This window comes from Podarcis cretensis (genome assembly GCF_951804945.1).
Source record: "Podarcis cretensis genome assembly, chromosome: 3".
In the NCBI taxonomy this organism is placed as follows: domain Eukaryota; kingdom Metazoa; phylum Chordata; class Lepidosauria; order Squamata; family Lacertidae; genus Podarcis; species Podarcis cretensis.
In genome coordinates this window covers 56,252,997-56,266,425 of record NC_137172.1, presented here as the reverse complement: position 1 = coordinate 56,266,425, position 13,429 = coordinate 56,252,997, and the positions used below count along the sequence as shown (strand labels likewise).

At 40.2% G+C, this 13,429-nt stretch overlaps 1 protein-coding gene across 13 annotated transcripts in view; it reads left to right on the top strand.

Annotated features, from left to right (window-relative positions):
* Positions 1 to 13,429, top strand: part of ARID1B (AT-rich interaction domain 1B) — a 365,703-nt gene that overhangs the window by 59,643 nt on the left and 292,631 nt on the right. The window contains exon 1 of one of the 13 annotated variants that reach the window (XM_079971469.1): positions 289 to 436. The exons of 11 other annotated variants lie outside the window; for them this stretch is intronic. The gene's annotated coding sequence lies outside the window, so the exon portion shown is untranslated. Of the gene's footprint in view, positions 1 to 288; positions 437 to 4,128; positions 4,154 to 13,429 lie in introns of those variants that run through there. One more of the 13 variants, XM_079971470.1, reaches the window with a different exon arrangement.

Here is a 13,429-nt window from a genome sequence, read left to right as displayed (position 1 = left end):
ATTTAGTAATGTTAAAGATTTGGGTTCTCCTTGTAATGGTATAATAGCAATTTGTAGTACAAGGAAATTAGTGGAATTTGATAATTGTTTTTTAAAAGCCCAATCTGAAGGTATATCCAGCCATTCATTATGATAATTAGAACCCATTGAAATAGGCATTTATGTAGAGTACTTGCCTTAAAAATCCCAGCCCTGCAGTAATAATCAGTGACTGTCATCTAACCAAGTGTTCCTGAAACAGGTGAATAGACCATCATTAACTTTCTCTACATTCTGCATTTTCAACCTCCATTCTGGTAACTGAAACTTCCCTTATTCTGAGTAAAATGCCTCATACTGAACTACCGTCTTAGAGAACTTTCTTACTGACTAAATGAAATGCAGTTGGACTAGACTTGACAAAAAAGAAGCAGTAACTTCCTCATGACTGTGTGAGGTGTGTTCACCATGGCTATATTCTCAATAGGCAATCTGAGCAATGGAAATGCCCCTTCCTTTCCTTTTCCCATGCACCCCCAGAAAAGATTTGGGGGCATGTGGTGGGAGGAGAGGGAGGATAAGTTCTGTTACTTAACTGGAAGTCCCTGCACAAATGGGATGACTTAGTTTGATGTGATTCAACATTTTTATCTTTATATATAACCTTGCTGCCATCTTGCAACTCTCAGGGGAAACTTTGTCTGTTTGCTCACCAAAGTTGGAATCAAAGGTGTATCAATGAGGGTTCCCTCTTAGATCAGAGCCAGCCTTTTGGCTTAGGCTGGAATGAAGGGTCTCACAGCTCCATGCTGGTGGAAGGAATAACCACCCATGCAGCAACAAACCAAATGGGCAAATAAATATAGTGGTAAGCAGGCCTCTTGTTCAGCTGGCATGACCAGGCTGGGATTCTCCTCCCATTAAAAATATATATAGTTGGGTTGGTCAGCCATGCATGTATATGGTTACAGATGCACACTTTATTATTTTTACATTAAACATTTATTATCCATTAATTTTTTTATTTTTAAAACAAAGAGGTGCTTGTTTCCAGGGAAAGCAAATTTCATTTTATTCCTGCAGTCATTCTGGTACTATGAATCATGTGAATTTAAAATGCAAAATACATAGGCTCAGAGTATTTATTATTTTGTTATCAATCTGGCAAACTGTTTTTTTGTTTTGTTTGCCCTTTTTGGAATATATTCCAGTTGTAACACATGGAATGACCAGTGAGTGTGTTTGCAGAAGGAGGAAGATAAATGTTATCTGTGTGCTTCACAACGGAAGCAATACACATGGGAGTCTGATTGGGACTCTTGTGAGACCATCAAGTCAGTGGTCAACAGTTACCTAGCTGCCTCGCTGGTCAGGGACATAAGGAGTTATTCTGTCTTTGTCATCGCAACAATCTTGTGAAGTAGGCTGAGAGAGAGTGCCCAGCCCATGGCCCTCTCGTGAGCTTCACCATCACGAGTCTGTAAATCCCAGTCACAAGGGGCAACTGTCCTTCTGCTAACTGCCCCTGTCCCAGATTTGCAATGCAACAACCCCGTCTCCAGAGTTGCCTACAACTTACTGATAACTGTGTGTGCTTTCACTATGTCAGCTCAACTGCTGTCTTCCCTGAAGCCTATAAAATACTTGCTCAGTGGACCACACTGATTTATTTGTTTCTTTAACAAAATTTCATGACATATACCACTTGTTTTTAAGAAAACCTCTGCAGTTTACAAAAATAACATGATCTTAGCAGCTTTTTAAAAAAATAATTTCTGGTTGTGTTTATATGAAATTAGTAAAGATAACTTTTATTCTTTTTTATTTTTAGCCTGATCCTTTTAGCATGCTTTAGGCGGCATAGTTAATTTTTATTAAGTGATAATAAATCTGCAGTTAATGATCTTGCAAAACATCTACTTTAGTATTATTTTTAGACATTCAGGAGCAAGTTAACCTCAATATTTATTTGTTTCTTTGCTTGTTAAGAATTAAAATAATATTTAGTGACATTTCAGTAGGTTAAGAAGGTAATGCCATTACTATAAGCAAATGTTCTGAGTACATAAATGGCCAGATGATTGCTTAGGAAGCAAACAGTTATACTATGGTTAAACTATTTGTCCATCTAGCCGCATATTGTCTACTCAGACCAGCAATCACTCTTTAGGGCAAAAGTGAGAGAACCTAAATCTTTCTGGGTAACCTTCCCAAGGAGACTCCCCTAATTTTTCTATATTATGACATTGGTGCAGCTAGGTAACTTCAGATAGATTTCTGGGGAGGGGTGCCATTTAGTTAGCCATGCATGCAACTTCTATTACGAAACATGCAATTAATATTTAGTTTCTCCCTCCCTCCTGCTATTGTACGCTTTACAACTTTACCTGCACTCCTGATATCTTAGAGCAAAAAAGTAAAAAAAAAATAATAATTGTCAACCCTGATTTAAATAAGGCACGCTCTGAAAATGTGTAGTTCCACATTTTAAATTCAATTAAATCACATCACTCCCATGACTACAGGAATAAAGTGAGGTTTGCTTCTGCTGCACTGGTGGTAAACCCATTAACTCGGGGAAAAGTACCATGTTGTTGCGGGAAACGGTAGTAAATTTTGGAAGCGAAAACTTGGCTGGTCCTAGGCTGTAAAATGTTTTCCAGAATAAGAAGAAAGAATGCTGTGGTCATCAACATTAGCCTTGTAGAGCCCGGTGTTAGGCTTGTTCGCCACTGCCCTATCATCTGCTGCTCTTTGGGTGATCATTTCGAGGGCCCTAGACTTGAGCCATGAGGTCCATGCCTAGCAGCACCACTGCATTCTGGTGAAACCTATCAAGAGTTACACCCACGCACCCCAGGATTTCAGTGGGTCTGTGGTGCATTAAACAGCACTAGATTGTGGGCTATATGTTTTGCTTCCCTATTGTCTTTTCTCCCAGTAGGAAATTCAAGCTAAATGTGATAAGAGAATTTGTATTAAAATTGCACAGCAAGGAATGCATCTTTTTCTTAACATGTCTTTCTTTACTATTTTAATACAGTGAAAAAGAAAAAGGAAATATTGGGACAAGAAGCAAAACAAAATGGCATTGTATAGTACAGCCAACAACATGTGTCTGCAGAGACATCTAGAGTAGGGAAACTGTGTGTAGTATAATAATAATAATAATAATAATAATAATAATAATAATAATAATTTGTATCCCACCCTCAGAGCGGCTAACAACAGGTAGAAATAGCACAGTGTACATAAAACCACACAATTAATTAAAATACATTCTAGAATCAATTCAAAATCAAATTAATGGCAACCATCGGGTTAGAGTTCTATGAAGATTACAGAAGGAGAGAGGGCAGGCCCTACAAGAAGAAATAGAAGAATATATTTCTTAAAAGTCAACTGAACAGACTATCCTTGATGCATTTGCTATTCTTAAAGTACTATTGCTGCTTGCAGCAGAAAAATTTGGTAACAAAATTCCATCGGGAGTACACTGGAAGTGTGTTGAATGCATAACCTTTGTGCTCTAGAAATGTTTCCTTTTATTAGATGTTTGTTTATGTAAGATTCGGTACAGTTAGTCAGTGCATCCCAGGTTACCTATTTGAATATATTCAAGTGAAAAATCTGACAGTGCATGAGCAAGTATGCTGGGCAGTTATATAGAGCACTGCCTTGCTTTTTATGCTGCCCTTGCCTTCACAATACATTCTAACTGCAATATTGATTCCCTGAAACTGGGATGAGGACTGCTGACAGATTTCTATTTATTTCTTGTTGGCATATTAGGCTTGCTTGCTTATTTACTGTGTGAATTTTTAACCTGCCCTTCATCACTTGATCCATGGAACGGTTACAACATAATTTGGCAATTATTTAAAACAACAATTAAAATAACAACCCAAATTAAATAAGAGCAGGTCGTACTTCTAGCCTACCAATTTGCTTCCTGCCCAGGTGTTTATGGGATAGCAGTTAAGTTCAACCTGGTGCCAAAATGTAAGTAATGTTGCCGCATTCCATAATCAGGGCACCACCATAGACAAGGGCCCATATGATGTCACTACTCAAGGAACTTGCCTGGGTGGTGATGCAACAATAAGGGTCTCATTGCAGATGTAAGAAGCTGAGCAGACTGATACAGGGCAAGCCATTCCTCCAGATACCTGAGGTCCAAGCTGTTTAGGGATTTTTGTTGTTAATTAATATTATTTCTGAATTTTGTCCTTTAAATTGGGCATTTCTTGTCAGTATTTTAATGCTTCACACAATGTGGATAGAAGCAGCTTATGTTTATATATTTCTAAACAATTTATTGGGCTTGACTTTTTATAAAATAACTGATTATGAATTTAAACAACAGAACTGGGACCTGCATTTTATGACATGACGCAGGTTGTTGTTGGTTTTTTAAGGCATATTAATGCTTCAGAAATGTCAAAAGTATGAGCATTCACACATTTTTAGTTTTTCTTACCCTATCGGCAGTCATGCAAAAAAGCTGAAATAGCTAAATGTTCTTTAGGAAGTTGCTAGTTAAAATGAAATGTTAAGAATTATTTCCTCCCCTTTCATCAAGACTGCTGTAACATGTTGGATAACAAATGGAACACTGTACATGTTTTAGATTTAACTGCCTAAAATGTTTACATTACACTTAAAATATTTTATTCTCAAGAATGGCTTTACATGAAGGTTAAAAATTTTCCTTCCATGTGCTAGAGCTGAAAGCTACATTGAATTCTCTACCTCCTAAATATGTGCATTTCAGTATTCTGGAAACCACACTTTCACCTTCTTAAGGTCTTTCTCTCCAAGCATTCCTTCTGAGATTTTGTTTCTCAGAATGTATTTCAGTTTTATGAAGTGTGAAGCTGTTTATCTAGAGAAGGTAGCATTTATTATGTTGCGAAGGGCTTGAGAATTTAGAGAATAACCCTAGGTCTTTACTAGCGTATATGGTTACGGGAGTGCTAATTTGGTATTCTTGTCCTGTCTGTTTGTGGTATTTAATGTTCTAACATCTCTCTGGTTGGTTGAATCCATATGTCACTCAAATGGGAACTTGTGCTTTGGCATTGGTCTGACAATCAGTCAGCCATGGAGTACAATGATAAAATTATGAAAACGGTGTCTCTGTTCATTGGACCAGTAGAATTTACAAGCATTTTCCTAGATGTGCCTAAATATTATATTGCCTTTTCTTGGCTCACAGACACTGGCTTCCTGGGATTTAAGCCTTGTCAGAAGTGCAACGACTCACTTTCCCTTATATACACCTTCTTTCTTTTTAATGTTTTTGCTCTCTGCGTATAAAATATGAATATCAGTTGTCTGAGTGATTTGATGGCCAGAAAAATATGATTGTGCTAAGACAGTCTTCTATCACAATCATGAACAAAAGTGACTTTTGTGATGCACAGTATTTTCCTCTGTCAGTGCTCCGTACCACTGTATTAAAATGGATGTGAAGAATAGCAGGGCTGTTATACAGGTTCTACGCTTTTCAATGTCTGTTAGATGAAAATGTGAATGTTGTGTGTATGTGCATGTGTGTGCTAAAAGAGAGAGAATAATGCTACTTTTTATTAATTCATTGGTATCACTTATGCTTCCAGAATGAAAAAGATTAGTGCATGTGTACTCTCACTTATGCAGGAGTTACGTTCCATGCGTAAGTGGGGAGCACCCTCTAAAAGCCTCTAAAGACACATTTTTTCCTGCTCTCCAGCTCTCTTTCCACACAACACATTCTTCAACTAGAGTTGAAGGCTGTGGAAAAGCAGCAGTTGCTGTTGCGCTACCATGCACACCAGGGAGTGAGCAGCCTAAACAAAGCCCCATTGCACCTCTGGCTTTCTAAGGGTTTTCTCTGCCTTCACTAAAGTCCTCTTTTGGGCTCCAGGGTGGGTGGTTATCTCCTTGTGAGCCACAAGGACTATCCAGCTTTCTTGTGCCATCTCCTGGTTTGAATCTATGTAATTCTTTATTTCCCGGTGCCGCACATACGCATGGTCACACGTGACCTCATTGCCTGTAAATTCAGAGACTCCTTTAACCTACACCCCTATTATCACTGCTTGTATACTAGCTTAGAACTGGGCAGTGACTGAGTCCTATTATAATTGGTAAAACACCAATTGTAATGTGAGATCACAATTCCCATAGTACCCTGAGCATAGCTCTTGCAGGATCAGCCATACCATATGTTTGGTAACATCAGTTTACAACTAAAAAAGAGGGGCCAATAGTACTGGACAAGTTTGCCCTGAAAATTCACAATTAACAGGCTATGGGAAACAAGAACATGGAAGACAAATAAAGTTAGTCAATTACTAGTGGTATACCGTATAACTAATAGCCCCAAATGGTCACAGAATCAAACAGCAGCTTTCCTACCAAGTGGTCATGCATATAAGTAAGTTATAGTAGAAAGAGCATGTAGTGAACACAACATTTTAAAATGTGATTTCATGATCAACATGGTCACTTCAAAGGGAATGTTTTATTACTTACAGATAAATGAATGTTTCTCAGTTAACTGGCACAGGTGCATATCTTGTTCAACATCACAAAACTCCCAGTTTCCCCAGAACTAGATTTAGAGTTTCAAATGTGGACGTATACTAATTGGTGACAAGCAAGCATTTGTTAATTACACGAGCCAAATAGGTACATTTGGGCAAATATACTCTAATGGCAAGTATAGCAAAGTGACTCAGACAAAATAAGATTTTATGATAAGGCATAATCATTTGCATATGGCTTACATCTGTGGATCAGTATCCCAAGAATGGTGAATCTGATGTTCAATCCATGTTGGCTTTATACTGGTGCAAATGGTTACGACTGTAGAGTAAGACATGTGCCTTAAGTATGCTAATCCCTTGTGTGGTCCATGGATCCACTCTGGTCTAGCTGTTCTGTTTGGCTGAGCAGTATGCTGGATTAGTGGGGCTTTGGCCAAATCCTATAGCATTTCAGCCCATTGAGTTTGAGTATTAGATGTGAAATTTTAATTTCTGTAGTGTTTTGTATGAATGTTATTGTTACTTCATTTTTTTATTGGTGTTTTAAAATTACCCTATCTTGCATATTGAGTAGAAAGGCAGTTTAGACTTTTTATTTTACAAAGCACACTTTAGAAAAAGAGACATGTAGGTAACATGAAAACAGCATATTTTCCTAAGCAAAGCAATAAAAATTCTGTGTTATCCAGATTTTTCAATTTTAGAAGTCTGTATTCTTCTTCTCCTCCCCCTCCCCTTCACTCTAAGGTTCCAGGGTTACAACAATTAAAACACAATGTTAAAACTAGTTTAAAGCAACTTGCAAACACCAAAATAACATGCACCCTAAAAACTCTTATCTTTGGTACTCATATCTTTGGTGTCTAAAGCCCAGGGTAAAGAGGTGTGCCTTCAGCATTTGCTGACAGCTGTGAAATGAAGATGGCAGATGCACATCCGTGGGAAGGGAGCTCCACAACTTAGGGCCTGCCAAAGGGAATGCCCTCTCCTGAACTTCTAAGAGTGGTGGGACCAATACTGCCCATTTTAACACCCAAGGAGATCTGTAGGGAAAGAGACAGCCTTTCAAGAAGGAAGTTCTTCTCCGTCTCATTCCCCAAATAATCCATGATATGTGCAAAAGTTGGGAAATAGAATATTCTTTGAAGTCTTTCCTAGGTAACACCTGTCAAAATAGATGAACTGAGCATATGTGGAAGTAACAACCTCATTCTTTCATGTACATTTTGCCTTATTGCTTGCATCTCCTGTTTTTATTGTAAATTAGTAAAATTCTGATCTGTTCTTTTATATAATGGCTTTTGCTTCTTCCTCACATGTGTAAGAGAAATCTGGTTCTACACAAATAAAGTGTTTATTTTACTTTCCCGGTTAGCAGTGATAAATTAATTGATGCTTTTCTCACTTGCCGTTCATTTGACAGAATATTATAGGTAAAATTTATCCCTCAAGAGTGTCAGAATACTCACATAAGAGAATAAGGATAAATCAAGAAGGAACTGTTAGCACAGTTGAACACTTGATGCTTTCTAATCATAACTGCATGTTCTACTTTCGCACTTGATAACACAGGATTGACTGACAGCGTAAAAAAAAAAGTTGCTAAGAGCACACAGGCGAGAATTTCGATGTCTTCTGACACTCGTTCTTACATAAATAGCAAGAAAACCTTATATGTGTCTCATAAAAAGAACAGGAAAGAGCTTGTTTCTCTTGCCTACTTCAGTAATGTTGGTGAATATATGTGATTGTTTCATCTGCTTGCTATAAGCAGGTTTAATTTCCATTTTTCATACAAAAATATATGTTAATACCATGTTAAATAGTAAATCTGAAGTCTGAGGCGCAGACACTTTATATAGCAGCCATTTGTATTAAAGCTGAGATGGTATCTTCCGCATGTAGAATGCCTTCAATGGTAAGGTGCCTCAGAGAAGGGAACTGAGTGCTTAACCCAGGCATAGGCAAACTCGGCCCTCCAGATGTTTTGGGACTACAACTCCCATCATCCCTAGCTAACAGGACCAGTGGTCAGGGATGATGGGAGGTGTAGTCCCAAAACATCTGGAGGGCCGAGTTTGCCTATGCCTGGCTTAACCCTTCCTTGGCCATTTACTTCTTCCTCTCCCCCAAAATCTTCCACATTTCTAGCCAACACCTAACTTCCATCACCTACTGCAGATTTTTTTATTCCAACAGGCATTTTAATTTTAACTTTTCTGTGTTTTATTACTTGTATGCTGCTTAGAGATGATTGTAGTTGCTGGTAATCAGCATATCATTTTAAAAAAATAAGTCAGTCAAGTGTGCAGTGACCTTTAAGTGAGTGCCACTGTGGTGAGCATTGCAGCTGGGAGAGTGTATTCCAAATATTTTTCTGGGGGTGTTTTAAACTTCTTCAAAATTTAATACAGGTAACAGAGTGTGAACAAAAAGGTTTTTATGTTGGGTCATTGCTTATAAAAAATAATTCCTCTGTTATACTTTTGCTCTTAACAACATTGGTGCAAATCTGTGCATTGCTATGAGCATACTTGATTGCAGTCAGATCTCTTAACAAAGATTTTGGGCCCCATGGATTGCAGGGTTTAGTCCAACGCTAACTAGCTTGCTCTTCTCGTGCCTAATGACTTTGCTTTTTCTGCTACAAATTCAAGGGCTGGGAAAGAGTAGGGCAGGTTATATTTTAGATTATGGGGATGTGAGAATAAGTCCTAGGGCCTGTCTGAGCTTCACTCACTGTTCTAAACTTTATGCATGCATAATTATATTAAGCAGGTGGGGGGGGGGACCCTTGGTCCTCCAGATGTTGGAGAACTAAAATTCCAGTTAGCCTTAGTGAGTATGGTCATTGGCCAGAGATAATGAGAATTGTAGTATGAGAACACCTGGAGGTTCCCCACACATAATAAAAGGATCACAACCAAAGGTTCACATTTTGTGCTTTAGCTACATTCAGCCCAATGAACAACAACAGTCAAGTGCAGTGATCATGTTTTTGAACTTGGTTTGACTGAACTACAGATAATTGTCCTTATCAGTAAAAATACATGTAGTAATAACAGAGACCATATAAAGATGGCTACATTCAAACAACTAAAAATGAGCACATCGTTCAGTTCTTTCCTGGGCAAAACCTTCCTTGCCTTTATTAAGAATAGTGTGCAGGCCACTACTTCAAGAATTGGCCTCTGGAGGAGAGAGATTTGAGATGATTTTAGAACTGAAAAGCACACCATGTACAAAATTCCAAGCTAAGGAATATATTCTGCATAAAATGTTTTAAAAAGAGAACATTTCTCAACATTGCTATACTACAGTGTGCCTTAAATGCTTTCTGAGATTGTGGTAGTTTGAGGCAACTTCAGCTTATCGATAAATATCCTAGTCACACAGGTTTATTTTGCAGATTTAGCTTTTGCGTGTCTCTGATAAGCTGAACTGCAATCTTTTGCATGTTTTCTTGCAAATAAGTTTTACAAAATTCAGATTTTCAAGTAAATATGCATAGAATGAGGTTGCACGGTTGGTTCAGAAATCTGGCCCGATTATTTTCTATGCTTTTATTCTTTTTATCATCACTGGCTCAGCATTCACAACACATGTCCCAGCCAAAAGGTTGCAAAGCTGACATTGCAGTCTCAGCAGAGGTTATCTTTATAAAATTCCCTAACACTCCTCTTTGGCGCATCCAGTTTGGCAGCTGGAGTTATATAGGAACTGATTGAATCACTCCCTTCCTCTTACGTTCTTCATAATAATAGATTGCTGTTAAACTTCTGGCCAGAAGGGTAGCTGGGCAAGTGGTTTCCTCCAAAATAGATAGCAATTCCTATAGAACTGTTTCTCTGTTTCTTCCTTCCCTCTGTTATTTAAGAATACCAATGGACATTCTCCTGTTTTTCTGCTGAGTTGTGTAAATGCTGTCATTGTAATAGGTAGTTGCTTAATTAACCATTAGTATGTGTCATTTGATTCCGTGTGTACATAATATAACTATTCCTCTCTCTCTCTCTCTCTCTCTCTCTCTCTCTCTCAGTAATACAATTGTGTTCATTATGTGAAATATGACAGAATGTTGCTCATTGCAATTACTCACATTTTGTGATTCTTAGAGAAAAGAAAGCGTGATTAATATTCAGAGAGGCACCTGAACTGTTAAAATTAATGAAGCTGTATTGACAAACATGTATGACCAAGTCTACTGCCCAAGGGTACAAAGTTAAGGCTACGCATACAGATCATGTGGTCAAGCACTGTGTATATGATGAAGGATGCTGAATCTTTGGAGAAGATAGCTCAAGGGTGGATCATATATTTTGTATACAGAAGGTCACAGGTTCAAAATGCAGCATCTCCAGGTAGTAGGTTGTGGGAAAGATCTGCCCATTAGCATAGACAATACTAGGCAAAATAGATCAACCATCTGACCTGGTTTATGTTGGGATTCAGAACTTACTGGGTTAATGTTTGTTCTGAGTGTGCCTCCCATTCTGACGTGGGAAAGGAGGGAGGAGCTCTACTTGTTGTTCTCTCTGTGTCTCTGAGAGAGAGGCAGCCATGAATGCTAGCAGTCCAGGAGAATTTGGGAAATGCTGAGCTGTAAATATTTGCTGAAATAAAGAACTGATAAATTTGGACAAACACAGTGCTTGGTGTTTGTCTGGATCTGAAGCAGACTGCAACGGTTTTGATCCGCTGTGTTTTTACTCTGCAAGGCGAAACCGGAGCAGAAGAAGGTCTGCGCAGCTTGGCTGGGAGCGTGCCGGACCACTGGGGCTAATTGGGGCCATAAAGCAATTAGCTGGCCAGTGCAATTAAGATCTTATCAGATCTTCACAGGTTATGGAGGACCTAATTACCGCTAATAAAACTGTTGCTGTGAGTCTGCCGGTGAGCTTTGAAGTCTTGAAGTCAGCTTGGCAATAGCTGGAAGACGCTACTGAAGCGGCAGAGGTCTGCGTTCTGTGTTTTGCCTGCTTCTAAGAGGCAAGAGTTGCTGAGGCAGAGAGCTGGGAAAGCAGCTGAGAAATCGGGTGCCGGAGAGCTGGCTGGTGAAACGTGAGTACAGCAGCTGGGGCCCCGGGAAAGAGGAGAGAATGGCAGACAGCCAGGTCTTTGAGGACGTTCCGCTTGAAAAGCTCACTTTAAGAAGTTGGGCAACCTGGTCCAGAAGAGTAAGGGGTTGGTTTCTGGTTACTGGGCTTTGGGATGTAAGCCAGAGAGAACCATTTCCCCTGAATCCAGGTCCTGAAGGGACAGACGTTACAGGCTTTGAGGCTGCGTTGCCTGAAGAAAGCCAGCAGAGATTGCAAAGAGAGCTTGCTATGCTCAAAGCATGCGTACATGCATCACTTTTGCCCAGTTTGGAGGGCGTAAAGTCAGCAAGGGCTGCCTGGGAGGTGCTGAGAAGTTTGTGTGAAACTTCAGCAGGAGGCCGGAGCCCTGGAGAAGTCATGCAGAGCCTGGAAATGGCTGTAGCCCCAGTCCCTGAGGTGCAAGTCGGGGGGGCTGAGAATTCCAAAGGCAAGTTTCAAAAGTTTTCCACTGTGAGTGCTGAAGTGGAACGCAGTTTCAGCGAGGGCAGGGCTGGCACAGAGGGCTCTTCCGGAAGAAGGGGGGCCAGGCCAGCTGAAAGGAGCCCTGGGCAGTATTTTTCCACTGGGAATTGTCGTCCTCAGCCAAAGTCTGGAAGGCGGCGGAGAGCTAGACGCTTCAAGGTCGGCCACCTGGACAAAGTGAAGATAAGGCCTAAAGAGTCGCGTGGGAACGCAGAGGCCAGGCCGGTCTCCAAGGCAACGGAGGAGGCTACTTCTACGGAAGCTGCCAAGGTCCTGAGCAAGGGGGAGTTGGTTGCCAAGACAACCAGACAGAACTGCTGCAAAAGCCCAGAGAGAGGGGGCAGCGGGACGTTTGTGGCCAGTATGGCTTTGTTTGAGAACAGCTCTGAGAGACACACTAATTTTCGTTTTGTAATCGACTCAGCAGCTAACTGCAACATGATCCCAGAGACCCCTGCAGTCGAGATGTGGAATTGCAAGGCAATTCCGGCTGGAAAAACTGTTCAGTTTGCAAGTGGGGAAAAGAAAAATGTGAATAACATTGTAAATGTATTGTTTTCTGTTTTGCAGGAGCAGATGGAAGTTTGCATTGTACCAGGAGTGCAACACTGTATTTTATCTGTGCCTTATTTGTTGAAAAAGGGGTTTAAGGTTTGCTTTGAACACGATGTTTGTACAATCTCCAAAGGAGGGAAGCAACTGGTCAGAGTTGCAAAGGGGCAGAATGATCTCTTCATTCTTAAAACGTCTCTGGAGGGTGAGGGGAAGGTTGAGAAAGCACAAGCCCTGCGTGCTACAGTTCCCACTCATGTTTCATGTTGTTGTGTGTGGCATAAGAAGACAGCGCATGCTTGTCTTGAAGAACTACAGGTGCTACCTGAGGTTTCCAAAGGCTGTAAAATTGAAGAATGTGCAAGAGTCCTAGATTGTCAGGCTTGCAGACAGGCAAAGGTAAGAGGGTGCAGTTACCCCAGGGTGGAGAGGGTAACCACAAAACCTTTTGATCTTGTGCACATAGATCTGTTGGGTCCCATGAAGGAACCAAGTTTGGGAGGGGCCAGGTTTCTGCTGACGATGCAGGATGATTTTTCGCAGAACACCTGGACACATGGTCTCAAATCCAAGGAAGATGCAGCACAGCTGATTAGGTGTTGGATTGAGGAGGTGGAACTAATGTTCTCCACCAGAGTCAGGGAAATTGCTAGTGACAGAGGTTCACAGTTTACTGGGTCTGCTTTGCAGAAGTTCTTTCACAAGAAAGGGATAAGTCACACAGTGACTTCTCCTCAACAGAGGGGGGTGGCAGAGCTAAGAAGTGAGGCTCTGGTTAAAGCTGCACAGGTGATGCTGTCAGAT